This window comes from Cavia porcellus, unplaced genomic scaffold (assembly GCF_034190915.1).
Source record: "Cavia porcellus strain 051 isolate PalLab524CR breed Dunkin Hartley unplaced genomic scaffold, mCavPor4.1 scaffold_20, whole genome shotgun sequence".
Lineage (NCBI taxonomy): Eukaryota > Metazoa > Chordata > Mammalia > Rodentia > Caviidae > Cavia > Cavia porcellus.
This window is the reverse complement of record NW_026947503.1, coordinates 8,907,001-8,928,393: the sequence shown is the minus strand read 5'-3', so window position 1 is coordinate 8,928,393 and position 21,393 is coordinate 8,907,001.

The following is a 21,393-nucleotide window of genomic DNA, read 5'->3' as shown; positions in this document are numbered from 1 at the left end:
GCTCATGAATAGGAAGATCCATCATAGTAAAAATGCACACTCCCATAATCCTTATAAAGTTTTAATGATACCTCAATGAAAATAGCATTAACATATTTAACAGAACTAGAAAAAAACAGTCCTAAAATTCATCTAGCATGAGAAGAATCTGAGAATAGCAAAAATATTCTTGGCAACAAAGATAAGTCCAGGGCACTACAACTCCTGACTGGAAATTGTACTACAATGCAGCTATGATAAAATCAACATAATACTAGCAAAAACCAGATGTGAGAATCAATAAAATAATTTAGAAGATGCAGAAACAACTCCCAACACACTCAGCCAGCTTACCATTGACAAAGGAGCTAAACACATTCACTGGAAGCAAAATAGTCTCTTCAATAAAGCAAAGTAAAACAATGCCGAGATTCCATCTCTCTCTAGAACAATAGCTATCATCAAGAAATCAAACAATAACAAATGTTAGAGGGGCTATAAGAAAAAGGGAATCCTTCTTCATCATTGGTGATAGTATCCACTGTAGAAATATGTTTGGAGATTCCTCAAAAAAACCAAAGCTAAAGATGTCATTTGACCCAGTTATTCCCCTTCTTTGTATCTTCCTGGGAGAGATAAAAATGTTATATCACAGCAAGATACGTGCAACCACGTTTGCACACTTTATTGACATTACACAATATCTATTGTACATTTTAGTCCTTGTTTACCCTTTCATTTTCTCAAATCGGAGAGATAATACAATGTTTACACATGTGAGTCTGATTTATTTCACTTAAAACTATGTTCTCAGGTTGCATCTATTTACCTAAATTGCCTCAAGTTTATCTTTCCTTGTGGCAAATTATTGTTCCATCTCATTTTTTTTTAAATCTTTATCCATTCCTTTGTTGATGGGCACTGGGGAAGTGTTCTAGATTTAGTACATTTACAGAGCCAAATGTAAAAATCATATGATCATCTCAACAGAAAAAGCTTTTGACAAAGTCCAGTACTCATTCATGATAAAAAGCTAATAAACTTAATTAAAAATAAATATTCTGCATGCCCACTGTGATACTTTATTATCTGTGGGTGGTCTACCTGTGACAGGTAAGATGGGGTAAGGAGATTGGGGCGTGATTGGATAAGTAGTGTTAGGTACAAAGGAGTGAATTACTTTGAAGCAGTGAATTGCAGTAACTGAGAAGAAAACATTGATGTGAATTCTGAATTTATTGACGTACTCTGTGTTGAGGTTTTAGTACTGAGGGTTTTCAGAAGATATGTTTACGGGAGATACAGTAGAAAGAGTTTTGATTTGTGGATAAGGAAAGCTATGCGGTAATCAGAATTTGCTTATAGGGAGAACAGTGTGTTAGGAAAGAGATTTAGGATGAGGAGGATGAGGGAATCATACTGGTAAGGAAAGAAGTGTGAGTCTGGGAGCTAAGTAACGTAGTTTTACAAAAACTGGGAGAAGTTTACTACTTGGAAAACAATGAAGAAATATATCTCAGGAGGTCAAGAAGAGGAAACCAGGTAAAAAGCTGAGGCATGAGAGGAATTTAGATATCCATTAAATCAGAGCCAAAAGACATACAAATATAAAAGCACAACCATGTTAATAAATATATGAAATCATAGAAGAATATATCATAAGCTTACATTACTGAGTAAATCAAGAAATATATAAAAATTTAAACCAATAAGATGTCTGATGGAAATGTAGATTAGATGTGCCAGTGAGACACTGTGTATGTGATTCTCACGCAGCTTCTTGGCAGGAGAGTCTGAGGACTCACCTCAGTAATCCCTCTGATCCCTCCACTGCAACACTGAAAATAATTCAGGCTCAGGACTTACTCCTGCCAAGTTTCAGTCAATCTTGCAGAGTTTGATCAAGTCCTAGTTTTTGGAAAGAAACGCTTGTTGTTTCTCTCTCTGGATGCGGTGGTAGGATTGCCAGATACATTGACACTCAATCATCAAGTGAGTCAGAGTTATTTCTGTGAAGTTAATTTAATTAGTGCAGTAATAAGCTAGTCTATTGAACTGCAATCCACCAGAGTTAACTGAGAAATAATACATCATAAGACCTTGTTTTGGGTCTCTCTTAACCTAGAGAAAAATGCACTACTATGACATGAGCATTATAAAAAGCCCAATCTTGACCCACCATTAATGTACACTAAATGCAGTGGCTATGTCTGTCCTAGTGGTGAAAAATATTCAGGTGCGCTGCTGAAAAATACTGCTGAGCTCCCATCTGTAGTGTTTAGAGTGGGGACAATGAGGCGAGGGCCCACGTGCCTCTAAATTTTATAGAATCACTTATCTAGAGCCTAGGGTTTTGTGTATCAGATGATACCAGAGAGGAGCAGACAATAGAAAACAAGGGGGGGGATTTAAACCTTTGCTCTGTGGTACAGGATGGATTAAATGTGAGGTAAAGGACCTATTGAAGTTAAGAGTATGTTGTTATATATTTGGAATGGAGCAGCAGGGGAATATGGTACAAAATTTGTACTGTCAAAGGAGAATGGGGAAAAATTCTATAATTGATATAAATATTAGATTAAATTTTTAAAATAAATAATTGAAAAAATGGAGGAAGAAAAAATGCAAAACAGCATTAATAAAATTCAGGAGAAAGAGGTCAAGTGAAGTGATACAGGGAAAGGTAGTCAGGGATATAAATGACCAGTGGAGAATTCCTTTATCCTCTATATTGGTAGAAAAACAAACAGAAGTAAGAGTAGGCCAAGCACAGACACATAGACAGTCTCATGAAAGAGAATAATATAAAATAACAGGATAAAAATGTAGAGGAAAAGTATATAAGGCAGAAAACATCAAAGAGTATAAAATAAGGAAATAATAAAAATAATACAAAGTACGATAAAAGTAATACCAATCAAATGAAAACTGGTAGAGGAAGATTTTCAGTTGCACAGGGCTCTTTCCTCAGGCTGATGCTGAGGAGCACAGCTCCAAGCACGGCATGTCTTTGTGCATGATGGTCATCCAAGGCTGCAGCGCGCACCCAGAGCAGCGCTGGGCATAAAGGTCTGCAGTAGTGAAGGCAAGGCGTGGACCTGAGCTTCCAGTCCTCTGTGACTCAGACTAAAACTGCATTTGGGCGCTGGTGTTGAGTGTCTGATGCTGGCTCTGCCTCTCAGCAGATCCCCCAGGCTGCTCTTCAGTCTCCTGTGTGTGTCCTCCTCTCGTTTTCTCTCACTGGTAGAATGAAGCACCGCAGGGCTGTTCTGTGACTACGGTTCAAACATTAGCCCTTTCCTACACCAGCATTTTGCCAGCTTTTGCCCAATGGTGCTGTGTCCTCAGTCACTGCATCAGAGCTGTTCACACACCACTGACGGCAGGGTAGAGACCATGTACCCAGGGTGTTGGAAAGCCCTTATAAACCTTGGTGGGCTGGGGACTGTGCTAATTATCAGACAGAGTCCTGGCAGGACTATGATTGGAGCAGGACAGTAAACATTGAGTGGATGCTCCAGAGAGCCTGGGGTGCTGAGTACAGGCTCAAACTGGACCAGTTAACTGATTTTCGATGAATCTTGGTATTTGCTAAGCATAAGCTTCAGGCTCCCAGGGGTGACTCAGGTGTGCTGGGTGTCCAGTATTGAAGAATCTCCACACAGAAAGCGGTCGCCTGTTTGTTCTTCTGCTCAAAAACAGAGAGCTAATAGGCATACTAGGACAGGGAGCAACTCCCTGGTCACTTGCTCCTGGCGTGTGCTGCTGAAAAATACTACTGAGCTCCAACGCTAGTGTTTAGAGTGGGGACAATGAGGCGAGGGTACCTCAAGTGTGTCCTGAATGGCTTGACTCTACCATGGCACCTGTATCCGCCAGCTATATTGGAATTTCTTGGAATGGCAGTTCCTGCGTTGGGCACAACCTGAAGCCCTAAGGGCTTCCTATGGGACTGCTTGACTTCTTTTGAACTCCTGCCCATATGTTTTGTTTAATCTGCAAGTCGCTTCTATCACACAGATTTCTTTTAGAATCCTGGTTTGGATTAGGTCCCTGCCCTTCTCCGAATTGCATTGATTTTCTCTGAATGTCAATCCTCCTCCACTCAGCCATACTGAAAATCCTGAATAAAAATTTAAACTTGTTAAACAATTGTTAAAGTGGGAGAATCTTTGCTTTCACTGTCCTCATTAAAAGTGGTATGGCCACTTTATGTTTTCTCTTGACGGTTGTGAAATGACACTACTTTCCTTTTTTTCAAGTAGAAACGATAAAAGAGTAGTTTAATAGATTTTTTTAAATGCCAAAATTAAATGTGATATTATTTCACACTCAAACTTACATAATCCTCTTGAATTGGAATTTTCTTGTCAAAATATCTGGAAATCATTGTAAACTAAGTCACTAGAATGATCAAAAGAAATTTAGATTTTTATGTCTTATCAGCATGCACATGCAGGTATAGAATTTATATGTTTCTTTTTTTGAGATGAGTCTGCTGTCACCGGGAGCTTTTAGTGCACTGGCAAAACCTGACAATCTGATTTCTAGACTTGCCCATAACTCCCAGCTATGATGTAAGGCTATCTTTATCAAGAGTGCTAGATTTCCGTCAAAATGGTCTGAAGCTGAAGTAGACTGATTAGGAAGTGTCAAGACAGATTTCATACCCAGCAATTCTAGGGTTTTTCAGTGCTTTGTTCAAATTCACTGTTAGAAAAGAGGGCTGCAAAGTCAGCATGTTTAAGAGCACCAATTAAGAGAAGGCCTAAGGAAACCCTAAGGAGGGCAGAGTCATAGCATCGAAGCAAACTGCTGTTCTTCCCTAGAAAGTTTCAAAACTGATTGTATTTTCCGTTTAGAAAAATCTGCACAAGGGAACATAGTTGGTGATGCATCTATTAATGAAATCTGTTTAGAAAGTTACCTTAGGAATTTTAAAAGACTAATCTGGGGAGAACAATATGTATGTCCAATCATTTGCAGTACTGAACCACAAATCTAGACATTTGTTCAATTAGGACTAGGTTGTCAGTAATAGTGCAATGTGGAAAAACTCTGCAGATCTTATAAATTTTGAGAAAAAACAAGTTTTTGTCCTGAGGAAAAAGAACTCGGAGTCTTTTTCAATGAAGATAAAAATATAGCTTAATGCCCATTAAATTCCCGAATATTTCAAAACCATTTCCCTTCTTACCTTCTTTCTTCCTTCCTTTTTTTTTTTTTTTTTATACCGGGAATCGAAATCAGATCTTGTGCTTGCCAGGCAGGCACTTGTGCTGCTGAACTGTACTCCCCAGCTCAAAATCATTTCTTATCACTATCTTCTCAACATTGTATTTTGGAGTCCACACAGCAAAAGAAGGCACAAGAAGGAAGAATTAACTGTTTTATCAGGAAAATAAACCCGCTTCATTTTCTTTGATATTAGATTGAAATAATCTTTTAAAATATGGCTTCTCTTATTATGACTGTGAAGATTGGCTGTACAATTTATTGGGCATAGTGTCTGTACTATCTTCAAATGTTTTCTGTACCCTTCCCTATTCTCTTTTATAATCTCAAATTATACATGTTAGATATCTTAATATTTTCCAGTTTATTAACTGGTGCATTCTGTACATCTTTTTGTTGTTTTGTTATGACTTTAAACTTCAGTTTTAAATATACCAATTGATTTATTTTCAAATGTACTGAATCTATTTTTTTTTGTTTTTTGTTGTCAAGTCCACTACTGATACCTCTTCATCTCTTTTACTCAGTATTCTCTTTTTATTTGTTTTCATTTCTAGCATTTTCTCTCCATGTTTTTTTCAAAAAATGCCTCATCTCTGCCAAAATAACGTATCTGATTTTTTTTTTATGAGAATTACACTTTATTAGGTCTTTCAATATTTTGTTACAGTTGTGTTAAGCTTTCTGATGGGGAAATACCTGTGAGCCTCATTCTGCTAATTGCTTTGTCTCTTTACACTATGTGTTCTTGCTATTTCTATGGGACATAATTTTTGGAACAAATCCAGAAATATTGCATAGAAGGTAATAATTAAATATATTTTAAGGGAAAACTGGTATCTTTCCTTAGGTAGCCTTTTAATATGAGAATTTTTGACAACACAGTTAGAAGTTTTGCTAAAAATAAAGGCTGTCACTCCTGAAATCTTCCTTAAGAGCCAAAGGGGCTATATGTCAGACTTTTCTAATGATGACTTGTGGACTTCCTTCCCAGAGAACTTCTCCTAACTTTCATTCCACACTTGCTCCATCCTTTCTCCCTCACCTCCCTATAAACTGTTCTTTAGTGAGATTTTTTTAAGCTCTCCCAACTATGGTGGTATAGGGAAGGAAGATATTTATGTATTTTTCTGATTAAGCCTCAGTCTAAAAAGACATTATGTACCTGATCACAGTCATATATGCCTGAGTCTAAATTATTGGTCTCTGGTGTGTGATTTCCCAAATGCTTTTCTTCCTCCTCTAGCGTCATTGTTTGGCCTGGTGTGTCCTGCCTCTCTTCCAGGTGAGGAGTTCTAGATTCATTGTCTGTTCAACCATCTCTCCATGGCATGTTTCCATTCATGCCCAAGGTGACAGTTTTTAAAACTTACAGACCTCTTCCTTATCATTAAGGAAGATAGACGATGTAGGTTTGAGAACAGATTCGTAAGTGGATGCATTTCTTTTGTGCCAATATACAAAGAGGAACTTTGTAGAGTGCCCTCCTCCAGAACAGCTTTCTCAAACAACTTCATCAATAACACTTTTTTCTAGAACACCTTTCTAGAACATTCGTCTCAAATCCACTTCTTTAGAGCTTCTTGTATTAGATATCCTTGCCAGAGAGATTCTTCTAGAACTCCTTTCTAGGGCTGCTCCCTATAAAGCACTTTCTTACAAAGGCCTTATCTATCACACTGAAGTTCTGTTTGCATTCATAAGACAGGAGTTTTCTTTTCTTTTTTTTTAAATTTTATTTAAAAGGAAAAAGAGAAAAACACAAAACAAAACAAAGCGGTATAAGAGTACAAGTAATACAGAACTACAAAAACAAACAAAAAACAAAACAAAAAAAAAAAACCAGTAAGAAATCACCAGTTAATAGATTACATATTATCATCTTAGAGATAGTTGCTCAAATCACAGTATCAGAGCATACAAAGTGGACATTCAAACAGTGAGACTGCAAACAGTTGTGTTCAATGATCCAACCAAAAACATTAATATGGTCAGCTATTTAACACCCCTAAACACACTTGCTGTTGTATCCTTTAGGGATCTTATTTTCCCTCTCTTTTTTACAACAAAATTTACACATTTGGGGTTTTATTACTCCTTAGTTCTTAATACTTTTTTTGGGAGGGGAGAGAATAAAGTCAAATATGGCAAAACAGAGCTGTCAGTCAAAACCAAGGATAGACATAGCACATGATGTAAAACAGAGTACAAGGTTATCAACAATGTCTCTTGTTTCCTTAAAAAGAATTGTGTATCTCATTAGATATTATAAAGTTGAACAAAACAGTAGAGAACAAGACCAATAAAACTTAAGCATTGTAAACATTACAGGACTTCCAAAGGAGACAATAGTCAAACCAGAATGGCATCTTAGTGAATCTTATTCCCTTCAACGTAGTTGCCTATACCCCCAAACTTGATACTATCATAGAGAATGGAACAGAGTCTAATCAGTCAAAACAAGATCGTGGGAGTATTACAGGACTTCAAAACAAGTTAATAGGAAATCAAAAAAAGTTACTATTATATATCCTGCTAATTATTTTTTTTATTTTTTCCCCTTAATTAAAACAAACATAAGAAATAACTAAATATTTTTTTAAAGAATAAGGGAGAGATTGAGATAAAACAGGACATAACAATATAACAATACAGGTCAAAGCATGACTGTTTCAGCAACTTAGTGCTTCACCACCAAATAACCCGACTTAATAGTAGTTACCATAGTGTCTGTCTTTTTCCTTGAAATATTCGAATAAAACTTCATATACTATAGCTTCAAATATTTCCATATCAAGAAGCCCAGAATATGGCCTTTCCAATTAATAAGTGAAAACATTATAAGGCTTCAAGGCCACATAATGGGGAATCATGATTATCACATATTTTTAATATATTTGAATCATTACTTACATTAGTGAAACTATTCGGTATTCACACATGTGAGATTGGTTTATTTCACTTATGAGTATGGTCTCAAGCTGCGCCCATATATTGATAAATATCTCAATGTGATCCTTCTTTATAGCTGAATAATACTCCATTGTATAGAAATACCACAACTTCTTTATCCATTCCTCAGTTGATGGACACTCGGGTGGTTTCCAAGATCTGGCGATTACAAATTGTGCTGCTATAAACATAGGTGTGCATATATCACTGTGGTATGATGCTTTCAATTCTTCTGGGAATATGCCTAGAAGTGGAATAGCTGGAATAAATGGGACTTCCAATCCCACCTTTTTGAGAAATCTCCAGACTGACCTCCACAAAGGCTGCACCAGTCTACACTCCCACCAGCAGTGTAGGAGTGTTCCTTTTTCCCCACAGCCTCTCCAGCATTTGTTGTTGTTGGTTTTCTTGATCCTGGCCATTCTTTCAGGAGTGAGATGGTATCTCAGTGTGGTTTTAATTTGCATTTCTCTAATGACCAAGGATGATGAACATTTTTTCATGTACTTATTTTCCATTTGCATTTCTTCATCTGAGAAGTATGTATTCATCTCAGATGCCCATTTTTGGATTGGATCTTTGAATTTTGGGGGTCTGAGTTTTTTAATTCTTTATATGTTTTTGACAAGAGTCCCTTGTCTGAGAGAGAGTTCACTAAAATCTTTTCCCAGTTTGTGGGTTTTCTTTTCACTATGCTGGAGATTTCTTTTGACATGCAGAAACTTTTTACTAAGAAGTGGTCCCAGTTATTGAATCTGGGAAGTATTTCCTGTGCGGTTTGAGTCCTGTTCAAGAATTCTCTACCTACTCCTATGTCTCCAAGGTTTCTACCCAATTTGTCTTCCAATAGATTTAGTGTTTCTCTTTTAATATTCAGATCTTTGACCCATTTAGATTTTAATTTAATACATGGTGATAGACATGGGTCTAGCTTTAGTTTTCGGCAAATGGAGAGCCAGTTTTTCCAGCACCATTTATTAAAGAGACTGTCATTCTTCCAGTGAACCTGCTTGGCTCCTTTATCAAAAATAAGGTGATTGAGTGTGTTTGTAGTTGTGGTTGTATCTTGTAATCTATTCCATTGATCTTCGGCTCTGTTTTGATTCCAATACCATGTTTATTTTACTACTGTTGCTTTGTAGTATAACTTCAAGTCAGGAATTGTGATGTCTCCTGCTTTGTCTTTGCTGCTTAGAATTGCCTTTGCTATTCTAGGTCTCTTCTGGTTCCAGATGAATTTAGGAGTGATTTCTCTAGATCTATAAGGTATGTTGATGGTATTTTTATTGGGATTGCATTGAATCCTTAGAACAGCTTTGAGAGTATGCCCATTTTCACAATGTTTGTTCTTCCTATCCATGAGCAAGGGATGTCTTTCCATTTTCTGAGATCATCTTCAATTTCTTTTTTCAGTGTATTATAATTTTCCCTATGTAGGTCTTTCACTTCTTTCGTAAGAGTAATTCCTAAATATTTCATTTTTTTTGCTTGCTAATGTGAAGAGTGTAGTTTCTCTTATTTCCCTCTCTGTGATTTTGTTGTTTGTGTACAGGAATGCTATTGATTTCTGAGTATTGATTCTGTATTAAGCCACATTACTGAATTTATTTATTGTATCTAAGAGTCTTTCCATGGAGTTTAGGAGGTCTTCTATGTAGAGTATCATGTCATCTGCAAACAATGATAATTTAACTTCTTCTTTTCCTATCTTTACCCCTTTTATTTCTCTCTCTTGCCTAATTGCCCTGGCTCTTACTTCCAGTACTATATTAAATAGGAGTGGTGATAAAGGACATCCTTGTCTTGTGCCTGATTTTAAAGTAATTTTTGACCATTTAGTATGATGCTAACTATTGGTTTGTCATAAATTGTCTTTATTATATTGAGGTAAAGACCTTCTATTGCAATTTTCTGTAAAGTTCTTATCATGAATAAATGTTGGACCTTATTGAAGGCTTTTTCTATATTTATAGAAATGATCATGTGATTCTTATTTTTGGCTTTATTGAGTTGGTGGATTACATTTATTGATTTACATATGTTGAACCATCCTTGCATTCCTGGGATGAATCCCACTTGGTCATGGTGTATAATATTCTTGATGATTTGCTGCATCCTATTTGCCAATATTTTATTGAGGATTTTTGTATCTGTGTTCATTAGGGAGATGGGTCTATAGTTCTCTTTTTTAGTTGAGTCTTTCTCAGGTTTTGGTACTAGAGTAATATTTGCTTCCAGGAATGACTTAGGAAGGATTGCTTCCGTTTCAATTTCATTGAATAGTTTGAGAAGTGTTGGCATTAGGTCTTCTTTGTATTTCTTGTAGAATTCTGCAGTGAATCCATCGGGGCCTGGGCTCTTCTTGGTGGGTAAGGACTTAATTACATTTTCAATTTCATTAACAGAGATTGGGTAATTCTGCAGTGAATCCATCTGGGCCTGGGCTCTTCTTTGTAGGTAAGGACTTAATTACATTTTCAATTTCATTAATAGAGATTGGGTTATTCAGCAGTTTTACATCCTCTTGATCTAGCTTTGGTACTTCATATGTTTTTAAGAATCTGTCTATTTCTTCTGTGTTATTAAACTTTTGAGAGTAGAGGTTTTTGAAATAGGTGTTGATGATCTTCTGTATTTCTATTGGGTCTGTAGTGATTTCACCTTTTTCATTTCTTATTGCATGAATTTGAGCTTTCTCTTCCCTTTTTTAAATAAGGTTGGCTAGGGGCTTATCAATTTTATTTATTCTTTCAAAGAACCAACTCTTTGATCAGTTGATTCTTTGGATTGTTTTCTTAGTCTCTATTGCATTGAATTCTGCGCTGATTTTTATAATTTCTTCTCTTCTTTTGGCTTTGGGCTTGACTTGCTCTTCTTTTTCTAGCTGTTTGAGGTGTAGCATCAAGTTATTTATTTGTATTCGTTCTGTTTTTCTGATGTGGGAACTCAGTGCAATAAATCTTCCTCTGAGGACGGCTTTTATTGCATCCCACAAATTCCGGTAAGTTGCATCTGCATTTTCTTTTTCTTTTAGGTATTGTTTAATTTCTTCTTTAATTTCTTCTGTGACCCACTGATTACTCAAGAGTGTGTTATTCAGTTTCCATGTGTTTTCGGGATTTTTTGCAGTATCTTTTATCATTAATTTCTAATTTCAGAGCGCTATGATCCGATAATATGCAAGGGATGATTACAACTCTTTTGCATTTGTTTAAATATGTTCTGTGAGCTAATATATGGTCTATTTTAGAGAATGATCCACGTACTGCTGAGAAGAATGTGTATTCTGATGTTGTTGGGAGGAACATTCTGTATATGTCTATCAAATCCATTTGTTCACAAGTATGATTCAGTTCTGTTATTTCTTTGCTCATTTTCTGTCTGACTGATCTGTCCCTTGGTGTCAATGGCGTATTAAGGTGTCCTGTTACAATTGTGTTACTGATAATTTGAGTTTTCATTTCTGTTAATAGTTGTTTTATATAACTGGGTGCTCTGGAGTTTGGTGCATATATATTTAAGATAGTTATCTCTTCCTCTTGGAGTTTTCCCCTAATGAGTATGTAGTGATCTTCTTTGTCCCTTATGGTCATTGTTGGTTTCAAGTTCACGTTGTCTGCAAACAAAATGGCTACTGGCTACTCCTGCCTTTTTTTGGATTCCTACTGCATGAAGCATTGTTTTCCATCCTTTGACTTTCATTCTGTGAGTATCCTCTGGGTTAGATGGGTTTGCTGTAAACAGCATATGGTTGGATTTTGTTTCTTGATCCATTCTGCTAGTCTGTTTCTTTTGATTGGTTAATTGAGACCATTTACATTAATGGTTATTACTGTTAAATGCTGGTTTATTGTTGACATGTTATCTCTCTGCTGTTGCATCTTTATCTTTCTGTTCTGTTTAATTATCTGCTTTGCTTAGTGGTTTTTTCCTTTGTGTATCTAAACTGTCTTTCAATATTTTTTGCAGGGTTGGTTTGGTGTTCATGAAGTTCTTCAGCTGTTCTTTGTCATGGAAGTATCATATTTCACCATCAATTTTGAATGATAGTTTTGCAGGATACATCAGTCTAGGTTGGAAATCATTTTGCTTTAGGATCTGGAATACTTCACTAGATGCTCTTCTTGACTTTATTGTTTGTGCTGAAAAGTCTGCTGTGATTCTGATAGGTTTTCCTCTATAAGTGATCTGTCTTTTCTCTCTGACAGCTTTTAATAATCTATTCTTGTGTTGAATTTCTGAGATGATGATTATTATATGTCTGGGTGTAGTTTTATTTTGGTTATGACTATTTGGAGTTCTATATGCTTCACTGAACCTGATGTAGTTTTCTGATCTCATGCTTGGGAAATTTTCAGCTATTACTTCTCTAAATATCCTCTTGACATCCTTTATGTTGTCTCCTTCTTTTTCATTAATCTCTATCATTCTTATGTTATTCTTCTTTGCATTATCTTGCAGTTGTTGAATTTTTGTTTCCTGATTCCTTGTTATTTTTAAAAGATCTTTCCTTTCCTGTTCACTAGCTGCAATCCTGTCTTCAAGGTCTGAAATTCTATCTTCACTTTCATTAAGGCAGTTTTTTACAGCTTTCAGTGGAGTTTTTTTTTTTATTTCCTGTATATCTCTGTGCATCTGCATTATGTATTCTGTTTGTTTCTTATATTGCTCGTCTAGGGATTCTATCTTTTTGTTTAGTTCCTCCAGTTTTTTATCTGTGTTTTCTTTAGATATATTCAGAATCTCTTTCACTTCTTTTATCATTTCTTCTTTTACCTAGGAGATTATTTTGAGTTTGAATTTCTTTAAAGCTTCCTGGAGTTGCTTGTTAATTTCAGTAGCTATTGTGTGCAATATTTGAGGTGAATGGCATATATTTTTTCTATATACATTGCTCCTAGTGTTTCTTGAGATGGGCTAGAGGTTTGAGGTTATAATTTGGTCTTTCATTTTGTCATTTTCCTATATTTCTGTATTTCAATTGTTATTTGAAAGCTTCCTCAGGATCTGTTGGAAATTCCCTTTTATGTTTGCAGCTACTGAGACGCTGGCACCACGTTACCCCGAGCCACTGGGCCTGCAGTGGCCCTCCTCTGCCTGCTCAGAACTCTGCAGTTCCAGACAAGGTGGGCCTCAGGGACCCTGTGTGCCCACCTGCCTGTTGTAAGCTCCACAGCTCTCCAATTGCAGCCAGGATGTGGAGGCAGATGTAGACGCCTCAAACCCACCTCTCCACTTCACTGCACCTGGAAGCCTGGAGGGTCCGGAACAGTCTGGGATTTGGGCAGAGTGTGCTGAGCACTCACCACAGGCCGTGGTGCCTCCAGACCCTGAGATCCCTCCCTGCTGGCTGAGATATCCACAGTGTCATATTCTCAGTGTTTTACTTCTCTGGCAGGCATTGTGATTAACTGTCTCCATCCCCTGGAACAAACTTCTCGGTATCCAGCACACAGTGCACTTGGACATCTTGCCCACAAATGCCAGTGCTGGCAAATATTTCTCTTCAGATACTCAGGCATTATTATGGAAGTCCCCCACAGAGCTCTTTTCTAGGTTGTCTGACCAAATGTAGCTAAAATGAATGAAAAGAAGAATAAATGCTTTTCTTACCTTGATGATTGACAAGGAGAAAGATTTGATTTTTAGAAGACAGGTGTCACAAAGAAGAAAGGAAATCATCTTCCTTTATTAGTGATGTTTACATGACCTTAGCATGATTTGCTTTTTACATTTGTCTCACTGGACTTTCAGAGTCTCTCATTTCTCTGAGATCAATATATTAAAGCCATTGCTATAATTATTATGTCTTAAAGATTCAATGCATTTATTTTATAAACTTTGTGCATAAAAGCTGTAGATCTTATGTAAGGAAGATGTTTGCTGTTTTTTATCACTGCAAGTTAAAATACTATTCTAATGCTGAAGTCTCAGAGGCTACAAAACCACTCAAAATTATTTATAGTTATGCACAGATTCTGTTATATGTAATAGCATATGAGTAGAGGTATTGTGAACCATTATGAGTGGCTCTGCTTTGTAATGATCAAATTCTACACAATGAATGTAGCTGCCATGATACAAAGATTTGTGTAAATGACGGGATGGAGGGGACAACCAAACATCAGAAGCACGTTTGTTCATGGAACAGAGCTTTGCAATGGTTGGTTTATCTTCAGACTTGATTTCTCTTTAAATATCCCCTTGTTGATATTGGGGGAAAAACATGTAACTGTAGCTTCACATAAACAAAATTGACATTGATCCAGTTCAATTTAAAATTGAAACTTTAACTTCACTCCAAATATTTTGAAGAAAATTACATTATTATTAGACATTTTGTGGTATATATTGCTACACCATGAGGTAGATGAGATAGATGTGTTCTTATAGCAAAAGAAGATCTCAGTGTATCTTCTTCAGTATAATGATGAAAACATAAAACCCAGACAGATGAAGCATGTCACTTAGGCCAAACATAGTGTTAGAGGAAATATTAAAGATGCTGTATAATTTCATGCAAAAAGGCATTTGTGTAGAGTTCCAGGGCATCAAAATCTTTGGGGCCATGTTTCAGCATCATTCTCTTGTGGACTTTACCCATTCTTGGCCTTGTCTATTCTTTTTCACATTTCCCTCCTCCACAGTGGGAAGTGCTTTCAAAAGTAGAAGAAAAAGGAAGCCCAATTAAAAACGTTGAGAATAGTACACACTATGTTTTTCTTTCTTCAGAAATATGAGTAACAAGTAGGAATCTGAAAAAGTGGCATTAAACTGTAGTGTTCTATTTGAATTGGAAGTCATAGTGTACTCTTCAATAAATAAAGTAAATGGATTATATCTACATGTATGCTTGCAGAAAGTTATATATACATACAGTTGTACATTTATGTATATATTTATGTATGTGTTATTATGTTCCTTAGGAAAGTCTGCTGAGAACAGCTAAAAAAAAAATACCCTAGGATACCCTAGTAATAAATACTCAAGTCTCGGTTTATAAGTATTGTTCTTTATAAAAAATCATCCAGTCTTCTCTCAGGTTAGGCTGGAATGATAAAAAATAAACCTAGAACTCTTTGTGGCAAAAAGTTAACAAACATACAAGGATAATTAACTCATATCCAAAAGACATAGGATCAGACCAGATTAAAGAGTTCCAGGGGGCATGTCTGAAACAAATTGAAACAAATTGAAACAAATTGAATACCAAAATTTTCAAAACAATACATTGCAAGACTTCTTTGAAAAAGAAATCTATATGTCCTGAGACAATTAAATAAGTGAGAGATTAGAGAAATTTCTACTTACAGTACACACCAGCCCCTGAATATAAAAGAATGATGAGAGCCAGAAAATTCACATTTTTCATCCTAGCCATCATCAGTTGAGACAAGAATCAGTAATAATGCCGCAATTTGTGAGTGAAAATTTGGTTAGAATGAGAACAATTCCATATTTTAAAATAGTTCCCCACAAAATGAATGCTAACCAATTATTAACTAGTATAACATTGTTAATATATTTCTTTACAGTGGAAAATATGACACATTTTAAAAGATAAACACAGATCCCTGGACAAGTCATTAAGGTGCATCTCCTGATGTGAACTGAGACGAGCACATCATTACACTTCTGGCACCGTGCCTTAAGTGTGTAACTCTTGATGAATTACCACACAAATCTGGATTTTGTTCTGGAACTAAAAATGTTGTTATATCCTGGACCTAACTTGCAAATATATGAGATGAAATTGGATTCTGTGTACTAAATGGCAACGATAGATTGACACCGTTTAACTAAAATTAAAATTGATATCTTGTTACATGAGAATTCCCTTGGAGAACACACAGTGAAGTATAAAATGATGGGAGTACCACATTAACCAATTATCAGAAAGTCCTAAAACAGTTCTGTCTTGAACCCATTTTCTGCAAATTTTGAAATCATTTTAAAATTAAAATATTACAAAAGAGAAATAATATTTCTAATTGGGAAATGATAAACACAGAAATGGAGTAGTGCTGGCTGACTGTTGGTTACTTTTTGTAAGTTTTTTCTTGGCTAATAATTGTCCAAAGTGCTTTTGATTTGGTCACCAATAACAAATTACTTCAGAATGCACTTAGTACCTGTAATTTTCCAATGTTGCTAATCAAAAATATCAGTAAGAAGAGGTTAAAGTTTAGAATTCATATCATATTCAGAATATGGTTTGATTTCTCTGGTAATCCTGAATCTGTCACATAAACAATATGGAAAGTAAATGAATTTCAGCATGCATTATTTACATTGACTCTAATAGTACTTTCCTAGGAATGAGGTTATTTACAAATTAAGTTTATTCAAGGGGAATCTGGATGCAGATGATTCTAATTATAAATTATTCAAATTATGGTACTTACCAAGAGTGAGATTCTATTAGCAGTTTCTGAGATCTGCAGAGTTCTCAAACAGAATTATTCCCTCCTTAATTTAAAACTCTCTTTGCATGGTTTCTAGGCACTTGGTAGAGCTCACATGGAACTTTTCTAGCTTCTCCCCCGCCAGATCCATTCATCTAATTGATGTGCTTTCTATTTTCACTTTATGCAGAGTGAAGATATGCTATTGCTTCTGTCGGTACACATGGAGGATAAGTTTATTTCTTGAATCAAATATCACCTTCTTACAGTTTGCTAGGGTTCTCTAATGCTCTCCCAATACAAAAGCTACACACGCATTTCTCAGGCATTTGAGCATTTGCATGTTAGTCCACCTGTCCATTACTTCATTATAAATTAACTTGTATAATAGTGGTTTAAAATAGACAAAATAATTTCATTCTGCATCACTGACAGGCTAGCAATTCTATCATGGATAAAGTGAGTAATTACTCTGTTTTATTTAATGTTATCAAGAAATGATTTGTGGATGGCTTCATAATTATCAAAAAGTTTCCATTATAGCCCTAGTACCTGGTGAGGAAGGGCAGATGACTCGGGTTGGCTGAACCACTCTGTCTTTCCACATGTTCTGGTCATTAGAGTCACTGGACTTCTCAGACGGCTACTCAGCCTTTGGAGAGTACGGATTATCAGGAATGAAAGGAGATGTTACTGTCTTAGCAATACGGCCAAGAACAGGAAGGCAGTAATTCCACTTCAACCATGTGTATACAGCTGATTATTTTTCAAAGGTGCATAAATGTAATGAGAAAATAAAACTACAGAAGTGTAGAAAAATTAAGCCTAAATGTTATCATTACATCATTTACAAAAATAAGATAGATAATGTATCAATATCAAAACTTCAAACAATTATATCAATAGGAAATGCATTAAATATATATTAAGGTAGGAAAATGCTTATTTAATGTCCAAAAACTTCCAACAAGTATAACAATGGTAAGAGTTAAGAGAAAACATAAAGTGGCCATGTCATTTTTAACGAGGACAGTGAATGTAGTTTCTCCCATTTTAAAATTGATTTTCTGTGTGTGTGTGTGTTCATGTGTATGTTTGCACTCAAGGCCTTTGCACTGATCTACATCTCAAACTTTACTTTATTCTGAGACAGAATCTTGATAATTTGCTTAACTGTTCAGGCTGTGCTCAAACTTGTGATCCTCCTCCTTTATCTTCGCTGAGGGCTCGGTATACAAGAGGTACTACTTTTCACACTGTAAGAAGTGACTTTCAGAAGCTATGAAATCAAGTTTTCATCCTAAAAATCTAGCACATCCCGTATCACTAAAAGAACCCCTTCTCTCTTTCGCACCTCTCCCTTCCTGCCTTCCTCCCTCTCTTTCTATTAAATATTTTAAACAGTCGGGAGCCAAAACATTTACCATGTACTTTTCATAGAGTACCTTTATTAAAAGTGTAGGCAGTTTTTAAATCCTATACTTCATTTCACTTGTGTTTTTAAGGCTCCAAAAGCTCTCCATGGAAAGTCTTCAGAAATACTACCTCCCAGGAAAGTATTGCAAAATGCCTTGAGCTCAATAATTCAGTTTGCCGTCTTCTAAGACAAAAGCATACACTTGTTCAAAATAGAAGTGTGCTCATTACACTCAAAGGATTTAAAACTCAGTTATTTTTTCTGTGTTTTTGAAAAATATTTATATTTCACCAATGAAAAATATCCACTCAAAAGGCAGCAGTTCTTTACAGAGATGCTGTAGAACTTGAAGCTAAGAGTAGATGTTTTGGGGGAAGAAGAACTATACTAAGAGCTCTCCGCTGTTTAATTGATATAAACAATAAGCAACTTATTTACATATCTAAGTTTTGCTTTGTCAAATGGAAAAAAGGGTCCAGTTCACAAGATTCTCACACATGTATCCAGTGTACCTGGCTGCAAGATGAACAAACCATTTATTAAAGTTTACTATTCATGGCCAGAGACAGTGTTGCGTACATGTAATCAAGCACTGGGGAGGCTGAGGCAGATGGATTCCTGTGAGTTTGAGTCCAGCTGGGATTAATCAGAGAGCTCAGCTCCAGCCTGATCTACATAAGAAGACCCTGTCTCAAAAAATTACTTTTAACGAAATATTATGTAAAATTTTTAAAAGTATGGATTATATTAAATATTACTTTGCTAAGGGTAGTCAATTTATCATCACTTTTTAAAAATGTTATTGAAAAATTAATTCAACTCCACTATATATGTGGTTGCCTTCAGCTCATAACTTTCTGGGTCGCTGCAAAAGTGGATAACATGCCACCAGATCAAGTACCAAGATTACACGCGTAGGCATGTAATTCTGACCAGGTCTTGATTCTTATATCAAGTACATTGATGTTTTAATGAAAAAAATATAGAGAAATTAGTAGGATGTGAAAGAAAATACCAAGTTCTTTCCATCACTTTTCCTATTTTTGAGATATCTTTAATTGTCCCCAAATTTGTATTCAACTATGCAACATGTAGACTATTGTCTGCTCAAGTAAACATGATGAAAAATTCCCACCACATGAACTTTCTGTTCATGCATGGATTCAAGTTTTTCTGGAAGCAAATGGACGGCAGAGTCTAAAGTGTGGATGGATTCCATTACAATTTCCGTGGTCTTTGGTGCTTTCTCTCTTGGGCAACTCAAGATGAAGAAACAGCACAACCTTTGAACGTGTATTAGATCTATATTTCAAATGGGGCCCAAGTGTAATAATCCTTCCACAGGTGATGTAGATTGCTTCAGAAATACTTTTCCCATCTAACATCTGTGTCACTGTGGATATTTCTCCATTATCTATTGTCTGTAATCAGATAAAGAGAAAATCTGAGTCATCAACATTCAGAGACCTCAGCATCAGCAGGAAAGAAGCTGGAAAGAGACAAATTTCCTACTTCCACCAAATATGAAGTTTGAAGGGGAAAGTTGACTTATTTAACTCCAAAGAATCGCTACACCCATACCCCCCCACACACATGGTACATACAATGCCTCTAGTAGACAAAAGTGATATAGCACTGAGGGGTTAGGGAATCAAGAATAGATTATGTAACTGTGTCCTCTGCATGTTGACATTTTGTGATCAATACAAATCACAATAGGCCAAAGATATACAATATATAATTCAACAAGTTTGGGTAAGTGTATTGCGTAGCTTCTGTGTATTTCTTTGTCTAAAGTCAAATAATTGGAAATTACTGCCAATAATTTTGGTGTTAGAGTTAATCAGATTAAGCATCCTAAAGTTCCCAAACTGTTACCACAAATGTCCCTCACTGAGGACAAGGAAAGTCTTAAAGAGGATGAGCCACATTCTTATGTACAATGCTCAGCCAAATTGGTATTTAAATTAAAGAGATGATCAAGTGATCAACTGGATTATGATTATTCAAATTACACGAATTATTTTTAACAGTGTTTTTATTTCAGGCTGTTTCTCAGATCCAGTTAACTATGGGCAGACTAAAAAGAATACTATTATGCAAAATTATATAAAATTTGAGTAATTGAATACTAATGATGAGAAAAGGAAGAAGTCATGCAAAATCTTTGCTTGCTTAGCCAATACATTTCAGTGATTCCATTATGATATTGATCATGATTTTTTTTGACCAGTGCTTGAAGAACTTCGATGAAATTAATCTAACAAGAATTGTTTCTCTTATTAATTTCCAAACATTTTTTACTTTAAACAGCGTCTGACTAAAATTCAACTGATGTGAATATTACTTAGATATTCAATTACTCAAACTCAGGGGGCCATAGGTCTTTTCTATATTTGGAGCCAACAAAACAAGCTCTGCTCACTTTGCCACACTGAGACAAGGGTAGATAAAGCATCACTACATTTGTAGACATCCTGCATCTTATGATCCGTTTCTTTGTTAAAGATTTTAAAATGCTCCAGGATGGTCAAGTTGATAACTTTTTTAAAACTAATATTCATCACGTATTAAGATAAAACCAGAATTGTGTCAAATATGGCACCCTCAATATCTGCAGGCATTAAAAAGGTGAAAATAAAACTGAAAATTGGTGTTATTAGTCCAGGATACAAGTTATCACTGAGGACTCACTGCACCTGTGCAGCATCTTTGCTCACACTGGTTCCTCAGATGCAGCAGGAGCCTCCCTGCTCCGGATCAGACAGCTAGAGAGCATCGCTTTGCTTCCATATGACCGCTGTGTTTTGTTGCTGACTCCTGCTTCGATGTTTCTCCAGGGTCATATCCTTTCTACTTAAGTGGTGTGGAACTCTGGGGATGCAATCCAGAGTTTGTGAAAAAACAATAGAAGTTTGTGCAGGAGAAGTTTTTACTCCTTCTGAGTAGATCCCTAATCCTTCTGTCCTTGAGATCCTAGACCACCCTTGTGGAGCAGACAATCTTTACAATTTGGTTTAAAAAAAAAAAAAGTAGTAATCTCAAAGTTTTCTGTCAATCCTGCCACTTACTCATTTGATTTTTCAAAACATAAAATTAAAGACAGTTTACAACAATGCTAAAATATTATGGCCATATCAGGCATACTTTTGATTATGAAGGCTACAGATTCTATTTCATTGTGAAATATTCAAGTTTGAAGCATGCTTTATATTTTAAAGTGCATCATACAAAAAAAATCTTAATTTAGAATGAATTTTGTGATACAGGAAAATTTTCTACTAAGCAGGTACTCCTTCACAGTGAGTTACAATTCAAAATAAATGAAGGGATTTCACTGGAAGAAATAATCAGAAAAATGAATATTTCCTTTCCAGAAATAAAGTAACTATTCCATGTTTAATC